Consider the following 17,079-nt stretch of genomic DNA (forward strand, 5'->3'; position numbering starts at 1 on the left):
GAAATGTATTTCACAGTCTTTGTGACAGATGTATCCAGCTCAGTCTATTACAAGACAAAAATCTACCAGTGCAAGGGGAAGGGAATAAACAAAAGCTGCTAATGGGAGGGCTGGTGGGAGGCGTTGGGACACTTTCTAGCTTGGGTCACTTCCTTGAGCGCCCTGTGAGGGTGCTTGGAAATTACAGGGTTGTAATGAATTACTTTTCCTCCCTCCTCCTTCCTTCCATACTATAAACGTGATTTTTTAATGTTTATTTATTTTGAGAGAGAGAAAGAGAAAGCAGGGGAGGGGCAGAGAGAGAGAGAGAATCCCAAGAAGGATCTGTGCTATCAATGCAGAGAACTAGCTGGACACAGGGCTCGATCTCACAAACTCTGAGATCATGACCTCAATCAAAACCAAGAGTCAGACACTTAACTGACTAAGCCACCCAGGTGCTCCCATACTATAAACATAATGTAGGCAGGGAGTGAGTCTTGTGGTCACTATGTTTTACATATCTTTTCTAGTGCTTTGCTTTAATTATGTGCAATAAACATAAACGTGGATGGGCTAGTTCACTGACTGTGCCTAGGGAAGGACCTAAAATCACACACACACACACACACACACACACACAAACAAAAGCTGACCTAAGCACTGTTGGCAAAAGACAAACAATCAGGTACAAAGGCCCATTGGAGGCACTTAAGCAGATGGAAAAAGATGGATTCAACGAAAGTACAAGACAACTGTAAGTTATCAATGTGAGTTAATATTATCCACTCTTCCCCTTTTGGTGCTTGGCCAGCTAGTAGTAGTAAGAGCTCACTAACAATGTGTAATCAGAAATGACATTTTCCAGCAACTCTGCAGTTTGAAGCGTGCGTTCTGCCACATTGATCAGTGATAATCCCTACTTCTCTTCATCCCTGTCTCCTTCTCTTGAGGTTTGAAGTGAGTCTCAGTCATTTAAGTGAGATTTCCTAATGTCATCAGATTATCCAAATAGAAGAATTTGCAAAAGCTGGAAAGGGAAAGTTTTAGCCCAATAATCATTGTTATTGTTTGTTTTTGTTGTTGTTGTTTTTATCTATAATATCAAATAGTAAATCTGGCTGATTTTACCTCCAGAATAAAAGTCATTGTAGGACCAGCATCTACAGACCAGATTTTTTCAGTGTTGGCTAAGTGACAAGGGTCTTCACTGACATAGTCTAAGAGGATATCTTTCCTCTTAGCAAATATTACAACCACCTTAAGCCCACGCCAGCCTGGATTATCCACAGCAATCCTTATGAAAAAATAGTCAAAGCAACTCCAAACAGAAAGGCAGGCTATGGTTAATCTCTTTCATTAGACTAGTATCCTAATTTTTTTTGAGGCCAACATTTAACTCTTCCAAGTTGCATTTTTACAAAGCTATACAACCTGATAAAAAAAATTCTTACTGACAAGACCAGGGCCTGGAATCTACCCCTTTTGGGGGCAGCATTCAGCATGCTTTTGGTCTGCAATCCTGTCCCAAACTTGGGTAGACTCTCTAACACCCTGGGTCAGTGGGTTAGAATCTTGCAGTAACACCCTTACTTCCTCCCCCACACACCTTTACTCCAGTTCTGACCTTGACAGTGCTCAGTTCTTGTGGCCGACCATTCAGCACTCCCCTTTACCAGCTGCCTTGAATTATTTATGCATTTGTATTCCTGACCAGAATGTAAGTTCTTTGGAGGGCAGAGACCATGTCTCATTCACCTTTATATTCTCTAATTGCCCTCTACACAGAGATTTTGAAATATGATAAGCATTTGCTAAATAAATATTCAAAAAAGTAGGTCAAATCATTTACTGGGAGTGAGCATCAGATTCCCAATTATACAGCCAAGTGTTTGTTGTCAACTATTTTGCCATTTGAAAATTATTCCTACTTTAAATTGGTGTTATAGTTTAAAAAACATTCAGAATAGAAACTAATCCGAGATCATGTATGTATATATTCAAGGTGCCTTCAAAGAAAAAAATATTTTGAAAAGAATTGGTATTTGCAATCTGTACTAACAACATAACGTTAAATTACTATAAGCAAATTTCATTAGGTAGAAGTAAATCCCTAATTAGTTTAAAACTGTAACATGTTAAACAAATTATAATATTTATATTGCCAGATAATACCATACTGAAGAAAAATTACCCATGTTAACCAGATAAAAGTACAGCATATTTTATTCAATTTCAGATATTCAAGATATTACAGTTAAAATATACCTTGGCATTAAAGTAGCACAGGAATTGGAAACTCACACGCCTGCAGAGCATGTGAGGCTGGAGACCTCAGTGGGTCGGTGGAGGACAGAGAAGCAGGGCTTCCTTCTCTAAAGGGAAGAGCTGTTGGCAGCCTCATCTTATGGTTGGAGATAAGGGCTCAATATTGTCCTAAAAGATGAGAAGCTGCAACTCTTCACATTTGTGGGAAACATCTTGAGTTATCAATAGCTTCAGATTTGGAAGGAGAGCAGGGGTAGAAACCAAGTGTGGGTTAAAGAAAACCTACCTTGTAGGCCAGACTTCATTCTGTAGGTCGTCAATTCCTAGGTAAAACACCAGATCTTTAAGGTACCCTCTGACTCAGATTTTGATCCTGTTGCCTAGCACATCATTTAATTAACAAGAACTCTATTCTGCTAGATGCTTCCTATCTTACTCTTACTAAAATTGTCAAGTCATTATGTAAATAACACATTGTAAGCTTTTATTTAAAAAGAAAAAAAAAGGGGCGCCTGGGTGGCATAGTCGGTTAAGCGTCCGACTTCAGCCAGGTCACGATCTCGCGGTCCGTGAGTTCGAGCCCCGCGTCAGGCTCTGGGCTGATGGCTCAGAGCCTGGAGCCTGTTTCCGATTCTGTGTCTCCCTCTCTCTCTGCCCCTCCCCCGTTCATGCTCTGTCTCTCTCTGTCCCAAAAATAAGTAAATGTTGAAAAAAAAAAAATTAAAAAGAAAAAAAAAAAAGATATTCCCAGAGAGCCACTGATAGACTTAACTATGGAAAAAACACCAAATCTCAAATACCTTCATGGAGTCGCTCACAGATTTTCCTCTCAGCATTGTGTATCCTTTCTGTGCTAGGTCAATTCATTGCAAATGTGAAATGACATTTGAAAAGAAAAAAAAAAGCTGAAATGATATGCCTTATACTATTTAGAACTCACATTTTCTTTGGCTCTTTGTCAGAGATGTCACAACTATGGGAAGAATGTACCCGAAGAAGCCTTGTGGCTTTCACCCAAGAATCATTAATTTGTTGGGACTCATTTCCTTCTCCACACTTATACTGATAACGCTCTATCTAGAAGCAAATGTCAAAGAGCAGTTGATGTCTTAAAAATGCAGTTATAGTCTAAAGCCACATTAATATCTTGCCACTTTGGATAATTGTTACTGTTTAGTAGGCATATATGTAAAATAATAGCAAGTATTTTCCCTGATGTCTTGGAGAGTTCATATGCCAGAATCCAGGAAAGAAACTCTGAGGCTTGATCTGGGAGCATGAATTAGTTTGAGTGTTACGAATGATTTGACTAGTCGCGTTAGTTTGGAAAATAGCTAGATGTCAAAAATGTCTTCCCTCTTCCTTCAAATTATTCAAATCATGCTTCTTTTTTTTTTTAATTTTTTTTTCAACATTTATTTATTTTTGGGACAGAGAGAGACAGAGCATGAACGGGGGAGGGGCAGAGAGAGAGGGAGACACAGAATCGGAAACAGGCTCCAGGCTCTGAGCCATCAGCCCAGAGCCTGACGCGGGGCTCGAACTCACGGACCGCGAGATCGTGACCTGGCTGAAGCCGGACGCTTAACCGACTGCGCCACCCAGGCGCCCCTCAAATCATGCTTCTTGACATCTCTCTTACAATACAGCAGCCTCTCATAGCATTCCTATGCTTCCCATACCTTCCACTGAATCAGTGTAACTCAGGAACTGTGTAATTCAGCATCCCTTCAGTCAGCCGTCTCTGGGTACCTACGGGCAGAAGGCTCTGCAGTGGGCACTTAGGAGAATGAGGTAGATACATTTGTCCTCCAGCATCTCAGAGCCTGGTGGGAGATCTCTGGAACGGAACACAAAACCCCTGACGACTTCACCCTTCATTCAAGATGCCTACCATGTGCCTGGTTGTGGTGGAAAAGACAGTGATGCCTTTGTCTTTATAGGGTGTAAACTATCTCATAAAATTAAACCAATAATAAATTCCAGTGTACGTGAAACTAAACAATTCTCAGAGTCCTTTTCAATTCTATAAAATAGGGCTATAAGGAAATGCCTCATCTCTTGTCAGAACCCCCCCTTGTTTTATGTTCTGTCAAACTGGGACCGCATGTCAGTCTCTGGACACAACCCACTGTTTCATGCCTTGGTTTCTTTCCATGTGTTAGTCTCTCTCCTTGGACTCCCATGATCTGCCATTTGTCTGCTTGGCAACTCTTAATTCGTCTTCTCAAAGCCATCCAGGTCAGCATCTCTTAGGCCCTACTTTACAATCTGTCAGCCCACCAGTCTCTCGTGTCAGTTGCTGCAGTTGTACCCTGCAGGCTTTGACCAGCTTCACACAGGTACAGTCTGATGGTGCCTTGCCTCTGCCCCCCACTTGTGCCTCTCACTTCCAAGCTCAGTGTCCACACATGCAGAACCCACAAGTGCCACATATGAGGAACAAAGGCTGGGTGATCCTGAAACAACCCCTTGAGGGATCTCCTAAGGAAAAAAGAAAGGAGATGAGGAAGGGAGGGAAGAATGGAGGAAGAAGAAAAAAGGGAGGAAGAGAAAGAGGTATACACACAAGTAGCAGTAAGGCAAGATGCCATAAGAAAGATACCAACACAGGATGTATACTGAGCACTGAGAAAAGAAATCAAGGAGCAATAATATGAACCCACTGTGATAACAGATGTTAACCAAACACCACAGTAAAACAAAAGTGACAATCAGTAATTAGTAAGTGTTATTGACTGACTACAAATTCTAGTTCTAAAAGAAAAGCCATCATCCTTTTGTGAGTGCATCCAGTCTAGTGGGGGTTGGTTCAGAGAACAGGGAAGGCTAGAAATGATCAGTTTGGGGGATTTGCACAACATGGAGAAATTCCTATTTCTACCTCCTTGGGAGCTGTTTCAGAGATGGCATTGTGGTAGAAAGTGTGAGCCAGTGATGAGGCGTGGAGATGAGCAGAGGTCACTTGGGACTTTATCTCAAGTGATATCACAGTGCTGTAAAGCAGGGCAAAAATTTCATAATGGCCAGCAATTCAATGTGAATTCAAATGCTTTTGCTGTCTTGGTAAAAAAAAAAAATTGCTTTTCTTTGTATTTTTCAGATTTTGATTTTTTTTGTACATTAAAAAATAACTTGACTGTTTTAGCTCTGAGCATCTACAGTGAAAGAAAAAGCTGTGAATTTTTTAAGTAATAAATGTCCAACATATGGAGGAGCCTCTGGCAGTGATTCTCAAACATTATTGACACAATAAATGCCAACGAGCTTGTGAAAATGACGATTTCTGAGCCCTAGACTATTCCTTCTGAATCAGAATTCCTGGGGTTACGAGCCAGGAATCTGTATTATTAATATTTACTGCATGTTGTAATGGTACACTCTGAATCCTTGACATTTTGAAAACCATTGGCTTAAATCAACAAGCAAAATTAGTGTTCATCTAAAGTATACCTGTGTGTATATGTGTGCATGTATTCGTCTGCTAAAAGTAAATGTGTAAAGACCAACAGCTAATAACTTTTACTATTCATCATAATTAGTCAAGGAATTACTTCTAGTTCCAAAGAAAACAAATAATCTGCTTTGACTCTGACATTAAAGAACAGCTATTCATTTTAAAATATTAATCAGGGGCGCCTGGGTGGCTCAGTCGGTTAAGCGTCCGACTTCAGCTCGGGTCATGACCTCACGGTTTGTGGGTTTGAGCCCTGTGTCAGGCTCTGTGCTGACAACTCAGAGCCTGGAGCCTGCTTGGGATTCTGTGTCTCCTTCTCTTTCTGCCCCTTCCCCACTTATGCTCTCTCTCTCAAAAATAAATAAATGTAAAAAAAATTTTTTAATAAAATAAAAAATAAAATAAAATATTAGTCTAAACACATGTGATGTAAATCTAAAAAAAACTTTAATTTTAAAATAAATATTGATTGTGTTGCAAAAGAAAAAAGTCAAAGCAATAAAAACTCCCAAAAGTATTCGCCCCCCCGCAAATGATAAGCATAGAGTAAGTTGTTTATTTTTACTCTGTAGTTTGCTGTTTTAACTGTGAAAGCTTTTGTATTGTGTTCTTTAAATGTTCCATAATTCTCCAGTCTGTGATGTCGCAAATCACAGACCCTATGAAGGGTCTCATATTACACGCATCTGTGAGAAGTCCGCACTTTAACACACATACTCTTCCCAGGGAAGCCCCCAGGGAGTGCACAGGTGTTCCCACTCCAAGAAGGTTATTGTCAGCCACTGCAGTCACCTGTCAGGTTCTTACTTTGGAGCATCTCTTCTTGCAGCCCTGTTGTTCAGGCCGTTGCTGGTCTAGTTCCACTTCAGCCAGACCACAAGAGCTGAGACCACACTGTAGCAATTAGGGACTTTACTAAAGTCTTGTCAATAATTGGAGGAAATTACATCACAGATAATTTATACATGGATATGCTGCTCTTAGAAAGAGACTACAGTTCTAAGACCCTCATCGCTGATCCCCTACTATGCAACTTGTTTAGCTGCGTGTGATCTTGCTGTTTTTAAAGGTCAGCCAGGTTATTTAATTTCTGGGTGGCAGCTGTGATAAGAGGCAGCCTGCTTTCCCCAATGGGAGTCCCTGTAATCTTACTCCCTTCTCCAGAATCCTAGCCCCATCTCCTTGAATCCCAGAAAGAAAATAGTTTTCTCCCCTCCCTCAATCTAAATCCCATCTCCCAGTCATTCCTCCCTCCACTAGGTTGACTGTCATTGGGAATGTAATTTCCCTGGAGAGGGAATCTCATCTTTAAACATACGTCCCATGCTCTTAGCCCTTTTGACCCCAAATACATCAGACCATAAGATATCTTGTAATTTCTGTAATTTTTATCAACATATGTCTCAAATACACGCATTCAGTCAGCATCAGTATAATTCTCAAGGTCTAGGTTATTTCATCTTGAATAACACCATCTGTCAGCCTTTAGTTCTTCAATTATGTTCAGCAACAATATACTTCCATTTCAAGACTACTCTCTAGTATGATGCTATGACCAGGCCAACAAAACCTTCTAAGCCTTTTGAGATTTTAACCTGATCTCCTATGAGCAACAATTTGAATAATAGCATACACATCTACCAAGACCAGCAATAAATATATAAGCATAAAACAAATTTACATAATTTGGAATGACAAATATCTATTAAAAAATAAATCCTATTTATGTTAGTAACGACAAACTTAATTGCTTGATCTGAAGCATCAAGTATTTGGGCTACTAAACTACTCATGAAAAAACCCAATAATAATGCATGGATTCCTGTCCCATCTAGTAGTGGGACACTTCCTCCCCACAACCAAGAAGATCCCCTCCAGGGTAGTTCGAACCTCCATGCCTTAGAAAGCAGAAATACTCTGCATCTTAAAAATAACATTTTTTCCAGTTCCACTTTGTCAAATGGTTGTAAAAAAAAAAGTCTATATACCTTTTTAAAAGATGATTATTTTGTTTATTTTGTTGGTTGGTTTCGTTTGTTAATTTGGTTTAGCTTTGGTCTAAGAAATGCACCAAGAGGTGGGATGATTATCTAGGCAAATTTCTTCCGTAAACTATTGTGCTAATTCTGCTCTCCAGAGTTAATCTCTCTTTGTCTCCATTTTCCCAATTGTTAAATGAGAACAAGATAATACTTGCTAAGTGCGGATTAATCCATGTAAAGCATTAGTCAAGTGCTAAGTAGTTTTGCTCTTGCTACTTATCTTCAATAAGAAATTATCTTAATGCTATGTTAGGTGACAGTAATTTGTTGAAGTTTGGTGAGAAATATCATAGTAACACATGACACTGACATGTAACAGTAATAAAACATCATGGTCCATTTCTTAGAGATTGCATATTTGGATTGGATACACATTTTGGAACTCTCTGATATGCTGAGAGTGGTTTGACATTTAAAATAATGAGATTATTAATTAGAAAAAATATACTACCTTGAAAGTTTTGTAAATTTCCATTCTTGGGATAATGAGTTGAAATTTGAAATATTCCTTTTATGATTCAGTTCATATCTCTCTTTACATTTTATCTCTCTCTCTCTCTCTCTCTCTCTGTGTGTGTGTGTGTGTGTGTGTGTGTGTGTACAGCCCTGTTGTTGCAGAAACAGGAAAATACCAATGTACAAAAAAACCTCTAAACTTCAAAATTGTGGTTTTGGTACTCACAGCTGATGTATTTCCAATTTTTTCTTTGCTTCATATGACTATATGAAGTGAGTATATCCTTTTTAAAAAAATTTTTTTAATGTTTATTTATTTTTAAGAGAGAGAGACAGAGAGACAGAGAGACAGAGCATGAGCAGTGGAGGGGCAGAGAGAGAGGGAGACACAGAATCAGAAGCTGGCTTCAGGCTCTGAGCTGTTAGCATAGAGCCCAGCGTGGGGCTTGAACTCACAAACTGAGAGATCATGACCTGAGGTGAAGTCAGATGCTTCACCAACTGAGCCACTCAAATGCCCCCAAGTGAGTGTATCCTTTGCCATGTTAGCCTAAATTTATTTTTTAACTCCCTTTTTCTATCTACATGACGTTCAGTAAAATAGAATTAAGAATAAATATATAGTCCGGACAAGTAAAATTTTACTGATCAAATAGTTCCCAAATGAAATTAAATTAAAGATTGGAAGTAAATTTAAAACGTGAATTAGAGGGGCACCTGGGTGGCTCAGTCGGTTGAGCATCTGACTTCAGCTCAGGTCATGATCTCACAGCTCATGAGTTTGAGTCGCATGTTGGGTTCTGTGCTAACAGCTCAGAACCTGGAGTCTACTTTGGGTTCTGTGTCTCCCTCTCTCTCTCTCTGCCCCCCTCCCCACTTATGCTCTGTCTCTTTCTCCCTCGAAAAATTAAATTAAATTTAAAAAAACATGAATGAGAAAGAATCAACACTATCTACATTCTGAATTCCTAGAGAACACAGAGAAGCCCTGCTCATTATATAATCTTATTCCCAGAAAGAATGTCTTTCTTGCATTTTTATATTCTTTCTCACCCATGCAATTCAGAAAACAGTGTACTAGTATTTACAGATAAAAAAGGAGCAGCTTCTATTAGACTGAAATATATAGTTTTTCCCTGCTAAAAACAACTCTAAAAGCTGAATAAAATACACAACCACAGATGTTGCAAAGCACCAGGGAACAACAAAAGCAGCCATGATGTGAAGGGTCATGATGATGGAGAAAAACTTTGGAGGAGCCCAACACACAATTTTCCACTGAAGCATTTGATGATTGCCAAGTTGCACATGTGTGGGGAGACCAACCACAAAGCAGCTGCTCAAAATGCTAACCAGAGTGTCTGGTTATTGGATTGGAGAGCATTATGGACTTGATGTTTGTGAACCCCCAAAATTCGTATGTCAAAGCCCTAGGGCTTTGGGGAGGAAATTAGGGTTAGAATAGGTCACAAGGGTAGGGCCCTTGTGATGAGATTAGTGATCTCATCAAAAGAGAGAGAGAAATATTTCTTTCTGTTCTTATGATGCACGGAGGAAAGAGCATGTGAAGACAGGAAGATAGGTGTCTGGAAGCCAAGAAGAAAGCCCTCACCTCAGTCCAGCCATGCTAATCCATCCTAATCTCTGACATCCAGCCTTCAGAACCATAAGAAAATAAATCTCTATTGTTTAAAGCACCAAGTCCATGGTATTTTATGATAACAGCCTGAACTGACCAAGACAGAAAGAAAAAAAATGGGGGGTTAGGGTTTGTCGAAGAGAAGGAGAACTTGAATGTATCCAAGGCTTTTGGTTGGGATAATTGAAGAGTAATGTCCTAGATATCAAGACAAACTAAGAATAGAAAAGCTGTCAAAAAGCCTGAAATGCAACCTCAGAACATATCAAACCCAATTGGACCATGATGCTCTATTTGTTTATGCTATATCTGCCACCCAGAAGAAAATTAAACCTTCCCTGGAGAAAGAGAACATCATGCAGAGATGCAAAGATTTTGTATTTTCTTTATATATAATATTCGGCATTCACTTAAAGTAACAAGGATATAGCAGGCATACCAAGACAAAAAAAAAAAAATCATAAAACCAAAAACTCAAAGTTGAGGATGGGAGTCAGGGGTGAACAGAGAAACAACAGACCCTTAGGCTATCTAGAAGTTGGAGTTAAGAGAAAAAGACTTCATTGTTTATTGTTATGTAGAATAAAATAGAGGGGGGGGGGAAGATAAATTACACAAAAAGATGAATAATTTCTTTGAAACACAGACAAAGTAAGAATGGAAAATAAAGAAAAGACTGTAAGAGAAATGTGAGTCACAGTCAGAAAGTAGTAGTTGCTTTCCCAAGGAAAAAGGAGAGAATGAGGCAAATAATATTTGAACAGACACTAGATGATGTCTAAAAATTTTTCAAATTGATGAAAGTTACTGACCCACAGATTGAAGATAGCCTAAAGATTCCGAGCAGGATTTTTAAAAAGTCTCCAGCCCCCACCTGGCATCTACACACATCATAGTAAAACTACTGAGAACAAATAATATTTTTAAAAAAGATTTTAAAGGGAGGCATAGAAAAGAGAACGATCACTTAAAAGAGCAACAAATAGATTGGCAATTGACCTCTCAACAGAAATAGTGAAATCTGGAGAAGAGTGGTAGAACAACTTCAATATACCTAAAGAAAATACTTAGCAATCCATCATTCTATGCTCAGCAAAATTTTTCTTCAAAAGTAGAAGATAAATATATTTCAAGAGAAAAACAGAGACAAAATTTATCACCAGCAGTCTTCACTAACAGAAGTAATATGGAAGTACAGAAATACAGAAGGAAACAAGAATAATGGGAAGAGAAATTGTATGAGCAGATTCAAATGAATATTAACTTCACAAAAAGGGTAAAAAGAATTTTTTTTTAAATTTCTTTAATGTTTATTTTTGAGAGAGAGAGACAGAGGGTGAGCAGAGGAGGGGCAGAGAGAGATAGAGACACAAAATCTGCAGCAGGCTCCAGCCTGCTGAGCTGTTAGCACAGAACGCAAAACAAACTCATGAGCTGGAAGATCATGACCTGAACCAAGTCAGATGCTTAACCAACTGAACGACCCAGGTGCCCCCTAAAGGGTAAAGTTTCATGAGGCCTAAAAATACATATGTAGGATTAAAATTCATGAAAAAAATAATGTAAAAGGCAAGAGGAGGAGAAATGAGGTTATGGTTCTAAGGTTCTAACAATTCTGGAGAAGTAGTAAAAAGTAGTAAATTGTTTTAGATTCTAGTAAGGAAATATGCAGTGATATCTAAAAGAATAAGAAAGATGTATATAACTAACCACTTACTGGGGAAAATTATGTTATAACAAAATGTTTGATTAATGAAAAAATGGCAAGAAGATGAAAAAGGAAACTGAAATGAGTCCAATAGAAAATAGAGAATAATTGTGGATTTAAGCCCAAATACTTTAATATATTTAATTTTATCCTATACATTAATTACATTAAACATAAATAGACTAAATGCTTTAGTTAAAAGAAAATATTGTTAGAGTATAATCAAAAAACCATGGTAATATACTATTTATAAGATGAATATTTGAAATACAAATACACAGGTTCAAAGTGAAAGAATGGGAAAAGATACACCATATAGACACTAACCAAAAAATCCAGTGAAGCTGTACTAATGTCCAATAAAAGGAGATTTTATAGACAAAAACATTGCTAGAGACAGATGACAAGACATTACATAATGGTCAAAAGTCAATTCACCAATAAGTTATAACAATTCAAACTTTCATCTATCTGATATTATAGCTTAAATATATAAAGCAAAAGTGGAAAGAACTAAAATAAGAACTAGACAAATTTATAATCATAAAGGGAAATTTTAACACATTTCTCTCATCTGATAGAACAAGCAGGCAAGGATAAAATAAGTAAGGGTGTCGAAGATTTAAAAATAATTACAAACTTGGCACAAAAACAGACACTCAGATCAATGGAACAGAATAGAGAACCCAGAAATGGACCCACAAATGTATGGCTAATCTTTGACAAAGCAGGAAAGAATATCCAATGGAATAAAGACTGTCTCTTCAGCAAGTGGTGCTGGGATACACTATACACAAAAATAAACTCAAAATGGATGGAAGACCTAAATGTAAGACAGCAAGCCATCAAAATCCTCAAGGAGAAAGCAGGAAAAAAACCTCTTTGATCTTGGCCGCAGCAACTTCTTACTCAACATGTCTCCAGAGGCAAGGGAAACAAAAACAAAAATGAACTATTGGGACCTCATCAAAATAAAAAGCGTCTGCACAGCAAAGGAAACAGTCAGCAAAACTGAAAGGCAACCGGCAGAATGGGAGAGGATATGTGCAAATGACATATCAGATAAAGGGTTAGTATCCAAAATCTATAAAGAACTTATCAAACTCAACACCCAAAAAACAAATAATCCAGTGAAGAAATGGGCAAAACACATGAATAGACACTTCTCCAAAGAAGACATCCAGACGGCAAACCGACACATGAAAAAATGCTCCACATCACTCATCATCAGGGAAATACAAATCAAAACCACAATGAGATACCGCCTTACACCTGTCAGACTGGCTAACATCAACAACTCAGGCAACAACAGATGTTGGTGAGGATGTGGAGAAAGAGGATCTCTTTTGCATTGCTGGTGGGAATGCAAGCTGGTGCAGCCACTCTGGAAAACAGTATGGAGGTTCCCCCAAAAATTAAAAATAGAACTACCCTACAACCCAGTAAATGCACTGCTAGGTATTTATCCAAGGGATACAAGTGTGCTGTTTTGAAGGGACACATGCACCCCCATGTTTATAGCAGCACTATCAACAATAGCCTTGCCAAAGTATGGAAAGAGTCCAAATGTCCATTGATGGATGAATGGATAAAGAAGATGTGATATACATACACAATGGAGTATTACTCGGCAATCAAAAAGAATGAAATCTTGCCATTTGCAACTATGTGGATATAACTAGAGGGTATTATGCTAAGTGAAATTAGTCAGTCAGAGAAAGACAAATATCATATGACTTCACTCATATGAGGACTTTAAGAGACAAAACAGATGAACATAAAGGAAGGGAAACAAAAATAATATAAAAATAAGGAGGGGGACAAAACATAAGCGACTCTTAAATATGGAGAACAAACAGAGGGTTACTGGAAGGAATCTACTCCTGAAATCATTGTTGCACTATATGCTAATTTGGATGTGAATTTAAAAAATAAAATTAAAAAGAATCATTACAAACTTGACATAATAAAGAGAATACTGCACACTACAGTGACACAATGCACACTCAAGTGTAGTTGGCACATTCACCAGAAGTGATCATATTCTAGGTCATAAGGTAAACTTTGAGAAATTTCAAAGTTTTGAAATCATTCAGAATAGTTCCTCTGACCACAGTTGCACTAATCTATAATTCAGTCCCAGAAAGAGAGCTAGAATCGTCAGCTGCTTGGAAATTGCATAGCACACTTTAAAATACTATGTAAAAATGAATTAAGAACACATATTTTTAACTAAAAAATAATAAAGGCATGCCATATAAAAACTTACACGCAGTGCTAATTGGGATGCTTATAGGGTTAACTACATATATTAAAGGCTGAAGATCTGTGTTCCAAGCTTCTATCTTAAGAAACTTGAAAATGAAACAGTAAATTTAACCCAAAGGAAGGAGAAGGAAAAAAGTAATAAAGATAAGATAAAGATAAGATAAAAAAGTAATAAACAATTAAGTAGAAAATATATGTATAATAGAGAAAATAAGTGTATCCAAAATTTGATTACTTGCAAAGATTAATATCATTAATAACTCATTAATGAAATTGATCAAGAAAAAATGAGAGAACACAAAATTATTAATAAAAGAAGTATAAAAGAGGACATCACTTTAGATGCTACAGATATATAAACAGCATTATGGATATTATAATGGATGCTACAGATATTTAAACATTAAGGATATTATAAACAGCATTATGTCACTGTTTCACAATTCAGATGAGATAGCCAAATTTCTTGATAAATACATCTTGTCCAATATGATCCAGAAAAAATAATATACCTAAAAACTCTTTATCTATTAAATAAATTGAACCTATTTTTAAAATCCTACCATAAAAGAAAACTTCCAGGTCAGATGGCTTTATTGGTGAATTTTTCCAAGTGTTTGGAGAAGAAAAAGCAATCTTACAAAACTCAGACACGCAAAAATTGATGCATTCTTTCCTATTCTTTATGTGCCAGCATAATGTTGATTCAAGAGCTGGACAAGAATATTACCAGATTGGAAAAATAAAGACCATATGCAAAAATCCTGAGGACAAAAATACAGAATATAGATATATCTTAAAGAACATGTTAACAATTGAAATCAACTCCTATATGAAAAAGTATACATCATAATCAAGTAGAGTTTATTGTAGGTATTAAGGATAATGTGACATTAAAAGTCAATTAACATAATTTAGCACACTAATAGAAAAAAACACAAAATTTATATGATCTTATTATATACAGAAAATTATTTGATAAAACTTATCTTCCATGTATGATAAAAAAAAAACTATCAGCAAACTAGACATAGAAGGGAACTTCCTTAACCGACAAAAAATATGTTATAAAATGCTTGTAGCAAATATTAAATTTAATGATGAAATATTAAAAACATTCCCCTTGAGATATAAAACAGCACAAGGATGCTGCTATCACTTCCACTTAACATGGTACCAAAAGTTTTATCCAGGGAAAGACAAGAAAAACATAAAAATTTATATATACCTAATAACAAAGCTTCAAAATATAGAAAGGAAACTTGATACTACTAGAAGGAAAAATGGAAAAATGCACAATTATAGTTGGTGCTTTTAATATACTTTTCTTAGCAACTAATGGAACAAGCAGATTTAAAAAAATAATAGAATGAAGCGATTTGAACAACATGATTATTTAATCTGACAAAACTGACATTTGTAGAAATTGCATCCATCAACTGAAGATACACATTATTTTTCCATGTGCATGTGACATTCTTACCAGAAAGAGACCATATGTTATGCCCTAAAGCAGGTCTTAACAAATTACAAAGGTTTAAAATTAGGTAGAGTATATTTTTAGACAACAGTAGAGTTATGAAAATATGATATATCAAAATTTGTGTGACAAAGTTAGAAAAATATTTAGAGAGAAATTCATGGTTCTTGATGCATATATTAGAAAAAGATTAAAAATAGGTTTTTAGCTTGATAAATTAGGAAAAGAATAGCAAACAAAATAGGGGCACCTGGGTGGTTCAGTCAGTGGAGTGTCCGACTCTTGATTTCAGCTCAGATCATAATCTCATGGTTCGTGATATGGAGCCCTGAGTGGGGGCTCAGTGCTGATAGCTTGGAGCCTGTTTGAGATTCTCTCTCTCCCTCTCTCTCTCTGCCCCTCCCTCACTTGTGTTCCCTCTCTCTCTCTCTCTCTCTCTCAAAATAAATAAACTTAAAAAAATACCTAAACAAAATAGAAGGAAGGAAATAATAAAGATGACAGCAGTAATTGATGAAATAGAAAATACATGCACAATAGGAAAAAAAGCCAGTAAGTTATTAAAAAAAATAATGCAACTGATAAACTTCTAACAAGACTGATCAAGAAAAAGGGAGAAAATTCAGGTTACTGATATTAGGAATAAAACATGAGGGTATGGTTATAAATCCTACAGATAGTAAAAAATAGTAAAAATATTATGAACAACTTTATGCCAGTTTGACTATTTCATTGAAATACACAAATTCCTTGAAAAATATAACTTGTCAAAACTAACCCAAGAAAAATGAGAACATCTGCATTCTCATATCTGTCAAGAAAATTAAATTCATTTTCAAAAGGTTTCCCATGAAGAAAACTACTAACCCTGATGATTTCACTGATAAATCTTCCAAACATTTATGAAAGAAATAACAATCCAACTCAGCATCTTCCAGAGAACTGAAAAAGAGGGGATATTTCCTATCTCATTTTAGTGCAAGGATATTACAATCAAAGAAATGTACAGCTAATCTCTCTTATAAATATAGAAACAAAAATCTTAAGTAAATCATTAGCAAGTTGAGAGAAAAAAGATAATCATAACCTGGTAGGATTTATTTCAGGAATGCAAGGGTAGCTTAACAATAGAAAATCAATCGATGCAATTTACTACATTAATACAATCACAGAAGGAGATTTTAATACATTTTAAGAAATCAATAACTCAGAAAAAAAAATAGTAGCACTGTAGTAATATGAATAATGCATTTAATTAGCTTTATCCAGTACCTATATAGAACTTAGCATCAAATAGAGGACCTGAATTATTTTCAAGTATACACAAAATATATTTTCCCAAATAATAGCACAATGGGACTCCCAAAAGATTCCAAAGAATTGATATCATACATTGTGCATTCAGTTACCAAAAACAAATAAGAAATTAATTGAAAAGTTTTAAAAAAGAAATTTATTCATGGAGCACTTGGGTGGCTCAGTCGGTTGAGCATCCAACTTTAGCTCAGGTCATGATCTCACAGTTCATGAGTTCAAGCCCCACGTTGGACTCTGTGCTGACAGCTCAGAGCCTGGAGCCTGCTTCAGATTCTGTGTGTATGTATCTCTCTCTCTACCTCTTCCTCACTTGTGCTCTGTCTTTCTCTCTCACTCTCTCTCTTTCTCAAAAACAAATAAACATTAAAAAAATTAAAAAAAAATAAATTTATTCAAAAGCAAGGCGAAACTTAACAACTGATAAGTTAAAGAAGTAACCATAATTGAAAACACAAAATATTTTGT

This window comes from Puma concolor, chromosome C2 (genome assembly GCF_028749965.1).
Source record: "Puma concolor isolate L17-30 chromosome C2, mPumCon1.1.hap2, whole genome shotgun sequence".
In the NCBI taxonomy this organism is placed as follows: Eukaryota; Metazoa; Chordata; class Mammalia; order Carnivora; family Felidae; genus Puma; species Puma concolor.